The sequence below is a fragment of the Phodopus roborovskii genome, unplaced genomic scaffold (genome assembly GCF_943737965.1).
Source record: "Phodopus roborovskii unplaced genomic scaffold, PHOROB, whole genome shotgun sequence".
Lineage (NCBI taxonomy): Eukaryota > Metazoa > Chordata > Mammalia > Rodentia > Cricetidae > Phodopus > Phodopus roborovskii.
Window position 1 is genome coordinate 907,812 of NW_026126511.1, and position 15,790 is coordinate 923,601.

At 38.0% G+C, this 15,790-nt stretch overlaps 1 protein-coding gene across 1 annotated transcript in view; it reads left to right on the forward strand.

Annotated features, from left to right (window-relative positions):
• Nalcn (sodium leak channel, non-selective) overlaps positions 1-15,790 on the forward strand; it is a 247,723-nt gene that overhangs the window by 113,931 nt on the left and 118,002 nt on the right. The window lies entirely within an intron of this gene.

Here is a 15,790-nt window from a genome sequence, read left to right on the forward strand (position 1 = left end):
CATCTAAGGAACTTTATTTTAGTCACAGTTCAAAAGCATTATCATTATCTTTGATAATTTGAGATCATTACATTTTAGTATTTTGAATAGTATCTTCTGCAGGTATAGTTATGAATACATTTTCAGTATCATCAGTGCACACAACAATCCTAAAATTTTGGAAATAATATTTATGGATACAGCAAAACCTTAGTAAGAAAAATTGAGAGCAGTGATCCTCCGTGGCTATGATTTACAATGTAGCAGAAGTTTTAATTAAAATATCCATTTTTTTGTGACAGGTAATGTATTTCAGGCTTACTTTATAGTTCATCTTTTAAGCAAACTTGGGATTGTCAATATAGTATAATTCATAGACCTCAAATTTAAGATGACTTTAGTAGATGATCAGACTTCTAAATTTGTGGTCAAATTCATAAAGGGTAAGGAAAAATGGTGACAAACAACTCTATAAACGGGACTTAGGAATCGGTCCCTGACTAAAAGACTCATGTAGACTGATAAACATAACAGTATAATGACTGAGAAAACACAGTATGTGTTCTCACCAAAAGTTGAAATATTAAGACCTATGTTTGAGGGGAAAAAACAATCATGGAATCAAACATGATAAAATGTTTTTCTTTTATATTAAGCTTTGGTAGTAATAAAGTTTGTACTTTTAATGGTGGTACTAATGAGATAGATTTTAAATATTTTTGTTCTAAATTTGTAACTTAGCTATCAATGTTAAAACTTATCCTTTTATGACAGAAATTTTTTTATCCATACATTCATTTGTTGCAAACTTATAACAAATCAGAAAATGTTAATTATACCAAGTACATAGACAAAAAAAAAAAAAAAACTTAAGTCCTCCAAATCTCTCAGTTGACAGGAAGAGCCAGCAAATAAACACATATCTATGAAGGCAAAAGCTATCCTAGATCCCCAGAGGACAGAAAAATCCAGAAAGGGTTATTGGAACAGGTGACACCTGCCTAGCAGATTATGTGGCCAGACGGTTATTGGTACAGAAAGTGGAAAAGGTCTAAGATGAGCATATTTTCAGAGGAAAGAAAAAGAATAGTTGATGACTGTGTTAGACAGGGTTTCTGTTGCTTTGTAAAACATCATGACCAAAAGAAACTCAGGGAGGAAAGGGTTTCCATATTCCAGTTCACAGTCAAATTGAGGGAAGCCAAGGAAGGACTCAAGGCAGGAACTGAAAGAAAAGCCATGAAGGAATGTCTTCATACCAGCTTGCTCTGTTCTTATGGCACACAGCCACACAGTCCCAGTGGCAAATGTAAGCTGAGCCCTCACCCATCAAGCCTTATTCAAGAAAACACCCCCAGAGACTTGCCTACAGGTCAATTTTATGGAGGCATTTTCTCAATTAAGATTCCCTGTTCCCAGATATGTCTAGGTTTATGTCAATTTGGCAAAACCCTGCTAGTGGTGAGACGAAGATATAAGACTGACAAAGGTAATGAATTCCTAGTGAGGGAAAAAGCAAGATCCAGAACACGAGCATGAAGGTCTTAGACAAGTATCTAGGGGACAAGAGAGGCAACAGGCTATTCACTCACTCCCTGTGCCGTTCAGGCAGAAGCAATAAGGAAGTCAGAAGTAGCCCTCTTCGCCATAGCTCTTGTTCCTGAAGAACAATATGTGCTGAGAGCAGGTGAGTCTCTAAGGTAGTACGTGGTGGATGGATCATTTACATCTGAAAAGTCATGAAACCAAAGGTCCAGTCTTTAATAAGCCAGGACACAATTGTCTGAAATAGTGAGTATCCAGGCATGGAAATACACTGATCTAGATCAAAGAAGAGTATTCTAATGGGGTCCCTGGAAAAGGCATCTCTAGCAGAGTCACCTGAGCCAAGGGACATGGCTTTGCCCTTGAGCACAGCTTCCCAGTGGAGAGGGACTGAATCCTTGACAGCAGCTCTCTCCAGAGAACTGTAATGTCCTGTATGCAAACCAACATCAGCAGGGAGAGGAGTCTGCCTATGATGCATTCTGAAGAAAGGTGCATAGGTTTCTCCACAGATGGGTCAGGTCTGCTTCCTGTGACCCAGAAATTTAAGCAAGGTTTAGACCTGCTTCAGAAAGCCTACCTCCTCTTCCTTCAGCTCCTCGTGAGTGCATGTCCAGTCCACTGGAACTGACACTGTCTTGGTCCATATGTCCCTCTAGTCTGACTCAGAACAGTGGTGAAGGCCACTGTGTCAGCCATTTTTCTAGGCACAGGAAATTCTACAGGGGAAACAAAGGTCGTTTCTGTCCTTTACAGACTATCTTATTTTAATGTTTACCTTCATCTTTTACCATCCCCTCTCATTTTACCTCAGTGTTTATATCCCTCAGCCAAAAGCTTTTTGAAGGAGGCATATTTTGAGTACAGGAGTTCCAACTATTAGAAAGGTCAAGTGACTAGCTAGCACAACAGTCTGAAAGGTCACCTTGTAAACAATGCATTGATATTCCTGTAGCACATTTAGACAAGCGAGTAAAGACAGTAAGTCTCATGTCAGATCAGATTTTGCCACTAAATGAACTTTTTATTATTTGAAAGCATGCTTTGGGGATTTTCTGCAGTGTTTGGACTGTGACTTGGGCTGTGAACCTGTGTGATAATCACTGCCATTCAAACTTTCCCTTCTACCACATGTTCCAATTTTACCTTCTGGTGCATCATGTTTTTAGATGTGTGGTGCTGGGCAAGTTATTCTGTAAGGTTTTTATCATAACCAAAATATAAGTAAAATTTCTCAGCTTTCCCCATTATAAATACTGAAAAACAACACCTGGGCCTGGACAACATTTTAAGAAGTTCAAATATACTTTACAGGTATTTAAGTTGGTGCCCTTGTGTCTGTATTAAAGGTTATGCTGCTTTGTAAACCTTTCCCCGGCTTGCCCCTTCAGCTTAGCTCTATTTCCTGGTCATAAAGTAGCATTAAGTGTTCAGGAGTCTGGGGATTCTGCCATTCCCTTCTCCCCGATCACTCCACTGACCCAAGGAAAGCAGGCCACTCTCTGTGCCCCTTCTCAGTCCCTGAGCTAATAGCAATGCTGGCATCCTGAACTGTGATAGCAAGAGAAGGGCGGGTATATCCCTGCACATGAGCATGGTCAGAAGTTAAATCCCTGAAAACATAATTAAATTTTACAAGAAGCATTCAAAGAACTGCAATTACAGAAAGAAGCCACAATCATTCCTATCCAAACAAAGCACAGACCCTGTGAGGTAGTTTATTGGCTGATGATAAAGCATCAGGAAAGGCAATTAAAAACACACGGAACTCTCCCCCCCCACCGTCTCCCTCCCATCCCTCTCCCTCTCCTTCTTACCCTCCCCCTCCCTTTTCCCTTCCCCCTCCCCCACCCTCTCTCCCTCTCTCCCTTTCCCTCTCCTTCTTACCCTCCCCTCCCCCTCCCTCTCTCCCTCCCTCTCCCCCTTCCTCTCCCTCTCCTTCTTACCCTCCCCCTCCCCCTCCCCCTCCTTCTTACCCTCCCCTCCCCTCCCCCTTCTTCTTACCCTCCCCCCCTCTCCTTCTTACCCTCCTCCTCCCTTTTCCCTTCCCCCTCCCCCCACCCTCTCTCCCTCCCTCTCTCTCCCTCCCTCTCTCTCCCTCCCTCCTTCCCTTATGTGTGTATGTCCCTCATATATGTGTGTAGGTGTGTGTTCATACAGGTGCAGTGCACACATGTAAGCAGTCACATGGAGGTGAGATGAAAAGTTTGGGTAGCATTCCTCAGAGACTATCCAACTTACTTTTTACAGAGCTAGAACTCACTAAATTAGCTAGGACAGTCAGCCCCAGGGAGCCACTCTCTCCACCTCCTGATCTCAAGTGTGGAATTAACAAGCACATTCCGCAGTATCTTTTATTTTGGTGAAGTGGGCAAGTGTATGCTCAAACGTGTGTACATGTGTGTGATGGCACAGTTGCCCATGTGTACATATTGGATGCCAGTTTATGCTGATGTCTTCCTGTAATACTTTACTGAGATGGGAGCTCTCTCTGAACCTAGAGTTTGAGGTTGTGGCTACGTTGACTAGCCAGCAAATCCTGTGATTAAGTATCTATGCTACCCTCCCAGCTCTGGGGTCAGAAAAGTGACTACACCTGGTGTGTATGTGAGTGCTGGGAGGCCTAATGACAGCAAGTATTTTACACCCTGAGTTCACTTCCCCATCTCTTGGCTTTTGCTCTAGAAATAAAACTCAGGTCCTTAGCTTCCTTTCATGGCAAGTTCTTTACTACTTGAGTCATATGTCCGGTTTCCTCTCCCCTTCTTATCTACTGCTTAGGTACTTGGGATAGGTTGGGGTTTTCATAGTATTAGTCACAGCATAGGACAATTTAAAAAAGAAAGATTCTGTAAGAAAAAAAAATCCCATGATGGAGCCTGGAGAGAGGTCTCAGTGAGTAAAAGTGCTTTCCACAGAAGTACAAGGGTTTATATTTGGATTCCAAGAACCGGTGTGAAAGTCTATGGGCATTTTGTGTCTGTAAAACCAGAGGGAGAGACAGGTGGGCTCCAGAACTCACTGGCTGTCCAGTCTATCTGTGGCAGTGAGTTCTAGGTCCAGTGACAGACCATCTTGAAATGCAAGATAGAAAGTGACTGAGAAAGAAACACAATGTTGACCTCTGTTAATGTGTACCTGCATATATGTGGATACACACAAGCACATACTCACACATGGATACATACATACAAAAGAAAAACATAAAGGTCTTGTTATACTCCAGAGTAAATTAGGACATGTGGTTGTTTATATTGACTCGATGTAAGTCCTGGCCATCTTAGAAGGCGGCTACCAGAAACAATTATAAAGCCATGGAAGGATGCAGGAAATAAACTAGGGGAGACTTTCAAGTTGGAGACAGCACTCACCACGCAGAAAGAGGCAGACTCAGGAAAAGGCTGTGGCCGTGGCCCTTAGATAGAGTACCAAAGATACACAGAACATATAAACATCCTACAGGGAAATTAAACTGTGACCAACACATCAGAAATGAATCATGTTTTTCAATAGATTTTTTTTTTGAGAAATGTTGATAAGCATCATTGTTCTAAGGTTTTGCTCAGTATTTTCCTATACTTTCTACATAAAGCAATAGCATGCATGTTACTAAATGGATATACCAAACATTTACTACATGGCTTTAAACTGTATCCATTCTAACTCCCCACTAACACTACAACAGGCCTCATTTTCTTTGCAGTCACACAAGTGTAGCTAGTTTTTACTCATAAGTAATAAGCCACACTCTAAAGCAGGAAGTACTTAAATATTAATATTAGTTATTTGATAGAGACTTTATTAATCTGCAAAGTCTAACTGCTAATTACTTGCTCTATTAAGTTTTCAGTTATAAAACCATGTCCAAGAGAATTATTACACTGTAAAAGCAGTAATGCTATAAAACTCTTAATTACAAATTAATGTCCATGTTTTCCTTCAGCCATTAATGTGACTAGTCATCCTTTTACTTGTCTTGAATTACTGAATGTTCTGAAGAAACAATGCACTCGTCTCTCTTTTACTCCATTTTCCACATTTAGTGAGAGAATATGAGTACATTTCTAATAAAGTAAAATCAAGGTTAATTTTACATCCAGCAATATTAGTAATGTTAGTATGGCTGATATGTTTATTGTTTTTAACTCACTTTTCCCCCTTTTATTATGTTTTTAATTTTGCTGTGAAATATCTCAAAACTCAAGAAATAAATGGGTGATACTAAAAGAAGTTCATGACTGTTACCTCAAGCCTACACTGGCAGCCTCTTAGGAGCTGAGTCAGTGGGGTCATCAATTCAAGGCTTGCCTCAGCTAGAGGGTGAGTTTAAGAAAAATCTGGGTAGATTAAATTGAATCTTGTCTTGAAACAAAAGTTAAAATAAAACTGAGGATAGTGCTCAGTGTAGAATGTTTGCCTGGCATTCACAGAGTATAGATACTCAAATACACACACACACACACACACACACACACACACACACACACACACACACACACACACACAAAGATAATCTAACAGAGGCTGAGTTATATAGCTCAATTATTAGACTCTAGGTTCAATCCCCAGTACAAATGCAACAAAATGTTAAACCAAAATACAACCATAACTTTGAAAAGCTTAATATGTGCAAATTGAGGTAGATATGATGTTCTTAGGTGCCTCTATCTGGTGACTATTCTCTCATTTAAAGAAATAGATTCTGATACCAACAAAAGGAAGTTGAGCTCCACATGTGAGCAAATCCCAGGTAACACCACGATTTCAGTCTCTGACCATGAGCAAAGAATGATGCCCTTCAGGCTAAAGAAATTAGGAGCCGATGAGTGGAAGCTGACTGGCCCATTTATCCACTTCGTGGAAAATTAATACAACTGGTGATGTGTGTTTGTCTCTAAACTTTGTGAATCCAAATGGTGCTGCCTTAAGCATCCTCCTGCATCAATTTATGTACAGGCAACATAAATTTTTACCTAGGAACAGAATTGCTGGGTCTTAGAATAAATGTATCTTCAACTCTGGTTGATTCTGAATGACTGGACTTCCAAAGTAGACATGGTGGTTGATCTGTCAGCAGTGGTTGAGCAAGTTATGAACTTCAAACCCCACAGCACTGGGTTTGGCCAGAACAAGTTACATCTGTTGATGCGCCATCTTACTGTGAACACTAAACTATTCAGTTTGTCTTACTTCAGTTTGTGACAGAGCTAACACTGTTCTGGCCATGGTGCAGTGCCTGTGAGGTACACAAGCTGTGCTTGTCCAGTGAGGTACACAACACAGGCTGTGCTTGTCCAGTGAGACACACAACACAGGCTGTCCTTGTCCAGTGAGGTACAGAGGCTGTCCTTATCCAGTGAGGTACAGAGGCTGTCCTTGTCTACTGAGGCACACAAACTGTTTTCTCATCTTCTTGTCCTATTCATTGTCCAGTCAGTCTATACCAAGAGAGGAAACCAGCAAGCAACCAGCTTCACTCAAGTATTTCAGCTTTGTGGGGTCTGTAGCATAGTCCTTTTGCCTAATGTAACAGTCAAACAGAAGTTTGCTAGGGTGGGGAATTCAACCAGTACTTCTTAGTTTGGGGCCCCTGAACTTTCCATTATTTTCTTAGATTTGTAACTAGGCCTTTAAGCAAACATTTGTTACATTCTAGATAAAATTTCCTGGAAGTTTAAAATGTTTGCTTCGGTAATTTCATACATGTATATACAGTGTACTTAGATCATTTTCACACATCGACTCTTCTCCCTTTTAACTCTTTCATCCCCCTTCCCACTACATTTACTTTTCTTTGGAGGGGCTAGTAACAACTGAGTCCTGGGATTTTTTTTTTTTAACTCTCTTTTTCTCTACTTGAGATCATAAACAAAGCTTCCCCAATAAAATTTAGATAGGATCAAAGGCATTCCATTAACTATTTTTATGGAACAAAGATGGATTCTTATGGGCACAATCTAATTGCCTCAACGCTTGGGCTCACATTTCTTTGTTGCTGTCTCCTCTTTGAGCTTCATATCCTCATGTCTTCACCCTCTAGCTTCTAAATCACTGAAAGATCCCCTTTTCCTTAAAATGTTTTACACAAAGTTAAGTAATGAAGTCTTAAGTTAATTATGTGTCTGTTTGTTATCTTTCACAATTTTGTACTTTTCTTTATGTAATAGAGGTGAGGTGGGGTATGGGCATGGACACATTCATTAACAATTTCCATTTAGTAGAGGCAAGGCTTAAAGGAAGAGTTGTAATAGCTTATCCCAACAAATAACTTACAATAGATAAGCTCATTTATAAATGATATTGAGCATGTCCTGTGGGCACTTGGAAATTCTAGGACTATATTACTTGCATGACTGCCTTGTCTCCAAATGTAGTCTTATTTTAATAGCAAATAGGTCTGCAGTGCTTCTTGGGTAAATAAAATTTCCATGGGTGCATTGTGAAGATTTGGGATGGGCCTGATATAGATCTGGACAAGGAAAATCAGATGAGTAAATAAGAAACTTAGAATTTGAAGGCATGAAAGGATCATCTGGATAGGGCTGAGTGGTCGGCTGGAACCAGCCCATGAAGAGTCTGGGATGCAGAGAGCCATCAAAGATCACATTGTAGGTTATATTATTTCCCTGGGGTCTGAATTCATTGTATAAGATTCATTTTTATTGACCAAAGACTACAATTTATGACCAGTTGAAGAATCACAGGAATTTTTGTAGGTAATTTTTTTTATTCTTTCTGTGAGGCCATTATCATGTCAAATGCTCTACAGGCCCATAAAGTAAATCCCATTGGAAGCTCTAGACCATTTTGTTACTCATGCCTGGACATGACTCTACAACAGAAAGTGACAACTTGGCTCAAGATTTAAAGTAATGAAATGACAAAGCTAATGCAATTTTCTCTCCTTCCCCTCCTCAAATCCTAAAAAAAAAAAAAAAAAAAAAAAAAAAAACTTTATTTCCTTTCCAATATAACTTTGTACAATTTTGTTGGTTCTGTTTGATACCTATTGGATTTATTTGTGTGATGATTCATCAGACTCCACAGTGATAATACCCTGTGAACATACTTCTCTAACAATGGCTTTATTGCTTCCTGACCCACATGGAGTTGGCCATCTCTGTCTGCTGTATATTGTCACTGTTGGCCATTTGGATGAACATTGTAGGAATTATTAATTCCCTTGATGACATATTCATACTCATGCCCTTACATTTTTTTCATTTCACTTCAGTTTAGTAAATTTTATTTGCTGCTCCCCTGCTGTTATTTACCGGCACTTTATAATCACATTAGTCAATAACAATCTTCCTATTCAACCAACTTTAAAAACAAATGTGAGCTTAGTAAGAATCACTAATATCTTATTAGTTTTGAGTGGCTTCCCTAAGCATGATACAGTGGTGAATCTGCTACTAAATATGTTGCTGAATCTCGCATGCAGAAACACTTGTGCTCTTTGCTAACTTTCATGTTTGTCTATAGTTACTCATAAAGTAAAACAAAGCGATAATGCATGATTGAGAAGGCTGGAAGGATGAGATAACAGCAAACTGGTTATTACTGTGTCTCCAGATAGTAGCCAGTAGTGTCACCCCTAAACAACATGGAGAACAGTCTTAGCATCACACACTAAACTCTAATCAACAGTCAGATGACATCTCCAGCTCATAAATATCCCTCTGTAAAAAGACTGAGCTGTGGACACTCAGATTCTGTTATACAAAAAAAAAAAAAAAAAAGGTAGTGCTAATTTACAGTTTAAAATAGTAGTAGTGTCAATTCACAGTTTAAAATAGTTATCTTAATCAGTCCTTTGAAAATTTAAAAATGTACAGAGATAGATAGTTAAATGACAAAAGATAGATGGTAGATAGATAGATGATATATAGATAGATTATAGATAGACAGATGGGTAGATAGGTAGATGGGTAGATAGATGATAGATAGAAAGATAGATAGATGATAGACAGATAGGTAGATGGGTAAATAGATAGACAGATAGATAATAGATAGGTAAGTAGACAGAAAGATAAGTGATAGATATCATAGAGACCAGTTGCCAAATCACTGCCAGAATCTGAAAGATCGTATTATTACTGATTTCACATATAGATCTAAAGAAAAGGCCTTTTAATGACTGCTATATAGATCCATCCATCCCCTCCTATGCACTTTGTATATAGACTACCTGGATCCATAATGAGCCAAAAGGCTAAGCTTCCTACACCCTGCAGATGACTGTCTCTATAGCTTCTGTGTCAATAAATACTAAAATTCCAATTTCCAGGAAAAAGAATGGGATAGGTTATGTGTTCATGTGTGTATATGGCTGAGTATCTCTGTGGCTGCTCACATACGTTTGGGGGTAGGAGATCCCTAGGAAAATGGAGACTTGCAGGACACATTCTATATTCTCATTTAACACAGTACAAAAGGAGATTTCAAAAAAAAAGTGAACATGTCCAGTTCAGACCCAGTCCTGTAGTATGATTGCTTGGGCTTTATTGTTTAGTAATATTTGTTTGGTTTGGTTTGGTTTGGTTTGGGGGATTTTGTTATTGTTTTCTTCATGCCATCAACTCAGAATCACAGAAAAAAAGTCAGTAGGCAAAATCTCCAATCCTACCTCATGCTAAAAGAAATGTACTTGATAGTTTCTATAAGAAAGCTCTAGACATTTGACAGTAAAGTAAAGGGACTGGTGTTTGGCACAAAACACCCCAAGACCAAGTTCTCAGCACAAAGGAGATTTGTTTGCCCCAGAGGGACAATGAGTTGGGAATAAGAGACAAAGATAGGAGATAGAGGATGATGGAGAAGGGGGAAAGGAATAAGGGAAAGAGTAATTGTATATTTGGCCAGGACAATGTTCAACAAGACTATGAAGTAGCTAGTAGCTCCTAGAGATGTGAAATCCAGAAAGACATTCCTCCAGTAGCCATATGCTTGATAGTAACAGCTACTATGTATGACACCATTCTGTATGTGAGGCAGAATAATACTTTGCAGAAATATAGAGAGAGTGGGGTACACATGTATACATAAACTGCATCTGTAAAATATAATCCACACAAAAAATATCAAAAGTAGTACAAGTATGGGTTATTCTAGTACATGAAAGATCGAGACCTAAAAATGAAGAGTTTCAGGCTAGTCTGGGCTGCACAGCAAGATGCTCTCATTAAAAAAAATAACGAAACAAACTAAAAAGAAGGAGGGTCAGTAAGAGACATCACCAGTGAGAGGTTACTACCAGCAAGGAAGCATATACACTTACGGTAGATAAAGAATATGATTGAGGAGCTTGAAGAGATGACTCAGAGCTCTTGCTGCACAAGCACTAATTTAAATGCTGGACATAGCCATAAGCTCGAGTGACCTCAGTCTGGGGGACAGGGACAAGAAAATCAACCGAAGCCTGCTGGCCAGCAGCCTGGCTAAAATGCAGCAAGATCCACATTCAATGAGAGGTCTTGCCTCAAGGGAACAAGACACAGAATAATAAATAGAAAATGACACCCAATGTCCTCTGCTCTCTGCAACAAATTAGCCTGCACATTTACATACGTAGGCATATTCATACACAGGTATCACACACACTTTCTTACATTGTCAGCCACTTTAAAAAGTTGAAGAAATTTTTGATGCCCATCTATATGGAAATGTTTAAATTTTAGAGCAGCGGCTTTATAATTATCTACAGCATATTCTTACAGAATAATTGAGGGAAATCATAAATGGTACAAATTGGGCTGATAAAGTTCTAACCTAAACAAATAGGAAATCTGTGTTTTTCATCTAATCAAAAATATATATATATAAGCAATGCAGGACTGGGGTGACTTTATCACACCTCACATCCAATACTTTCCAAAATTAATCACACTCTTTCTGGAAAAGAGCCAGTGCACAGATCAAATAACAAACCCTTTCATATGACAGAACTAATACAGACAGGAGAAGCCAGCCTCGAAAAGACAGTCTACTTTAATGTGTAGAAATCTTAGCATCTCCTTGATCAAAACTGCTTCCTGTTTAAAGCTAAACAGAAACAAAATCTTACTCCTGCTCATATATATAAACCATAACAAAATTCCTCATGGAATCTCCGTGTTTCTCACTCAGAGAAGACTTCCTATGAATTTCTCAGTGTGTTTAGCAGTACAATACACCTGTGTCTCAAATGCACTCTCTGTGATACTCAATTTAGCTACCTCAGATGTAACCTCTGCTTTTGCCTATAATCTCACAGCACATATTTGCCAATGAAATGCATCACTTACATTATGAAAATTTAACATGACTGGCATTAGCAAAATTACTAATTAAGAGATAGACCATAAATACTCCACAGTCTGTTCCATGAAGAAAATTAATTCAGAACTCCCCCCATTTGCATAAATCTCCAGGTCTCATTTTCACAGCTGTTTGTTCTGTCAGCTAGATGGCTGCATATCAAAATGATTTTAACATAATCGGTGGGAAGTACACCTTTCAACTAAAAATACCATGCTCTAACAGATAGATTGCTAGGGCAAAAAATAGAATTCCATTCAGCTCACCTCAATATTGTCCCTTCAAGTGAGTGTCTAATGCAGGGAGTTTATCATTTAAGTTTCAAATTACTAAAATATATTTTATTTTAGATGTGTATAAAAAGTAGGGAGATATGTCTATTATTGCCATTAATAAGTATATATTATATTAACAAATAAGAAATTACTGAAGATAGCTACATACCATTAGTTAGCTGAGACATAAGGAATTTCACATATATGTTCTGTGCTGCTAAACAGAAGTGATTTAAAAAAAAATGTAAGGGATGGCATGGTGCTCAATGGGTAAAAGCGCTTGCTGTCTGCCTGACAATTAAGTTAGATTCTGGGATCCCACTAAGTAGAAGATAAATGACTTTTCGCACTCCTCAAGTTCACATGCTGTCCTCTACCCTGTTCTCTCTCTTTCTCTTTCTCTTTCTCTCTCTCTCTCTCTCTCTCTCTCTCTCTCTCTCTCTCTCTCTCTCTCTCACACACACACACACACACACACACATACAATTTTTTTAAATGTTTAAATATTGCTTACATTAGACATGAATATTATTTATTTCCATAACCTAGATGGTGGAAGGGCATCAGCCATTTTAGATCTTACAGTGTCTAAAAGGACATGCAGAAACAAAATACACAGCAACACCACTTGATGCCTGTGGGATGCATTAGTCCCTGGAGCCCCAGGCTCTTTATCTCGCCATCAGCAGCAGGGGCAGTCACACCTAGACACTTGTTTAGAGAGTAATTGCGAAGATTATATTTAATGATGGACAGCTATTGCTCTGGAGCTACAGAGCCCCCCCCCAATGGATGCTATTCCTGGCTCAAAGTCTCTTTGCATGCATATCATTTATGCTTTGCTGATAAAGAAGCCCTAAGAAATCACACAAACCAATGACCTTGTATATAATGTCATGTAAAGTCACTACATGCATGGTTGAGAAAAACTGTCATTGGCTACACCTACACATGTCTTCATAGCTGGAAAATAAATGTGGTTTATGGTATATTTATTTATTATTTGTTATTTTTGGAAATGAGCTCATTTTTCCCCTCTTACTCTTGTAATTATATTGAAGTGTAAAACACTACTTGAAGCAATTTGCTGCTGGGAGAGGCCTGACATTCTGATGTATATTTTTCTTCTAATTGTTGTCAAGCTCATTTTAATATTTAGGGCCAATTATGTGGGTCTAGATTCAAACTTTTCCTTAGTCATCTATAATCTGACCAAATAAAAATTTCCCCCTCTGCTCTCCCCTTTATCCCCTAAATGGAATGTTTGGCAATGAGTATATATGGAGATTTATGAAAGCAAAGTAAAAAAATGTGGATCCATTTTGGGTGAAAAAGCAAAGATTTAGTCCTTCTTATGAACATTAAAAGGTAGTGACAGGATCAATTGAAACCACCTACCTCAACTTTACTTTCTAAATCAGTGGGGATAAAATAAAGAGTAATTGTTTTCAGAACACATTATTATTTTAAATACTCCACTTTTGTCCATATAAATGATAAGGAATTTCAACAAATCTCTAATTGCAAAAGATTTCATGTATAAAGAAAGCAATGCGTGGCTCTGAGACATTCTTTGTTAGAGAGTCACTCAGAACAAACACCTGGAACAGGGCTGAAAAACTCAAGCTGAATAACAGGAGGCCCAAAGCAAAGCACCTGCTTTTCTGGGCCACTTGCCTTCTGACTACATGCCAACCCTATGACTTATAATATTCATTCAATAAAATCCTCAGAAGAGCCAACTACACCAAAAGATAATTTGCAGTATCTGTTAATTCTGAAACTCTCACTGTAACCTTTCTCTGTAATTTTCATAGATAAGACCCAGTACAAAAACAGACTGAAGTACATATTATACAAAATTAAATTTTCCAAATGAATGCCATTATCATCTCCTGATAGGTCACAAAATAGTAGACACTTGTAGTTAAAAGACAACTTAAGATGAAATAAAATGCCACCATCGTGCATAATGTCAAACTTCCAAAACCATCCATCTAGAAGTAGCATTACCTCAAAACTATAGCTTATCCTAGATCATTTTTGAGCTTTATAGAAATTTACTCAAATTTTATGAACATAAAAAATTTAAATTGTGACAATATATAGGAATATAGGTTTTTTTCACCCCTGGGGAACAATATTATTGAGATAGGTTTCTAAGCTAATATATAAAACATTATCCAGAATGTGCTTTAATGTTCATAAAGTATTCATAAATGCTTTCTTTTTCATTTCAAAGCAATCATCACAGAATGACAATGTGATTGCATATTTAGTAAAGTTGGCCTCCAGACACTGAGGGTTTTACCTGAAGACAGTAGGTTGTTGGCAACTGAATGTTCTCTGTGCTAATAAATGCCAAAGCAGACCCATGGCTTTCAGCCTTTTATCTCTACAGACTCCCAGAGCATCATGGTCCCCACTGACAGCCTACCCTGTCTTTTGACTTCAGTCTTTCCTCCATTCTTTCTTAGAGGAACTTCTTTTGAGAGTGAGGCTGATGAGAGCCTGTGTTTCTATAGTGATTTACTCCAATGTGTCCTGTGTGTCCAAGGACAGCAAGACAGGGTTAGATTCACCTTTGTGATGGCATTCTTCCTGAAAGCTTGAAAAGGAAAACAAGAAAGATGGGATTTGGAGAAGGATACCATGATTAAAGAGACAGATAGTGGAATTCTGCCTAAACCAAAGGAAGGATTCAAAATAAAGGAAAAGTTAAGCTAAGAATGTAATAATTCAGTTTTGATCCAGATTTCAAATCCATAGTATTTATAAACATTATATGCGCAAGTCATTTCTGCCAGTAAGGTTTCATTTGTTGTAAGATTTTAAATATGCTAAATACCGTTTTAATGAGTTTTCCTAATCTCTTCATCTCCTTCAGCCTTTCATTTATTTTTTTCAATTTTGATCTTACTAAGCAACATGATTTTTTGAAAATTAATCACAACATCAAATAAGCCCAACGTTTCCATAAAGTAAAATCATTTTAAATATTGTTAGTTTTGGACAATCAAGTAAGTTTGAAGCAAAATACGAGCAGATGTTAGCAAAATATTAAAGGTTCATAAGCTCTTTGGATTTCTCAGAAGATAAACTCTTCTGTAAATTACCCCTATTTGGGAAGAAAGAAAAAAGCAAGGAAATTGAGTAGGTGAATAATTAAGGCAATTATGCCCAAAGGAGATGTCACTTGGGCACTCAGAGAATCCCGTCAAAGCAAATCTATTTTAGGGCTGTCTGGTAGTAAGACACAGTGGGGAAGCTCTCAGTAAATGGTTGCCCTACTATAGAAGTTGTCAAGTAGATTTCATTTTGAAAGCAAATCTTTCATAGAGAGAGAGAGAGTTCTTGAAACTGGCTAAAAATAAAGAAAATTGGTGCTAGGTCTATTGTAAATTGTAAGCTGCCCAAGGATAATGTGAGTTATATTTCTTTCTACATTTTAAAAATGTAATGCACATATTTTATGAACAAAAAACCATACACATGTGTACATACATGTGCTTCAATATAAGAAATAGACAATTCAGTAAAAGGTACTTTATACAAATACATGTCCACATAAATATTCATAGTGGCATCATTATTCATGATTAGCTCCCAAAAGTGAAAGTTCCCCAAATATTTAAAATTGATAAATAGATAAAATGTGATGTACATTTGAGATTTTATTGGGCAACCAAAAA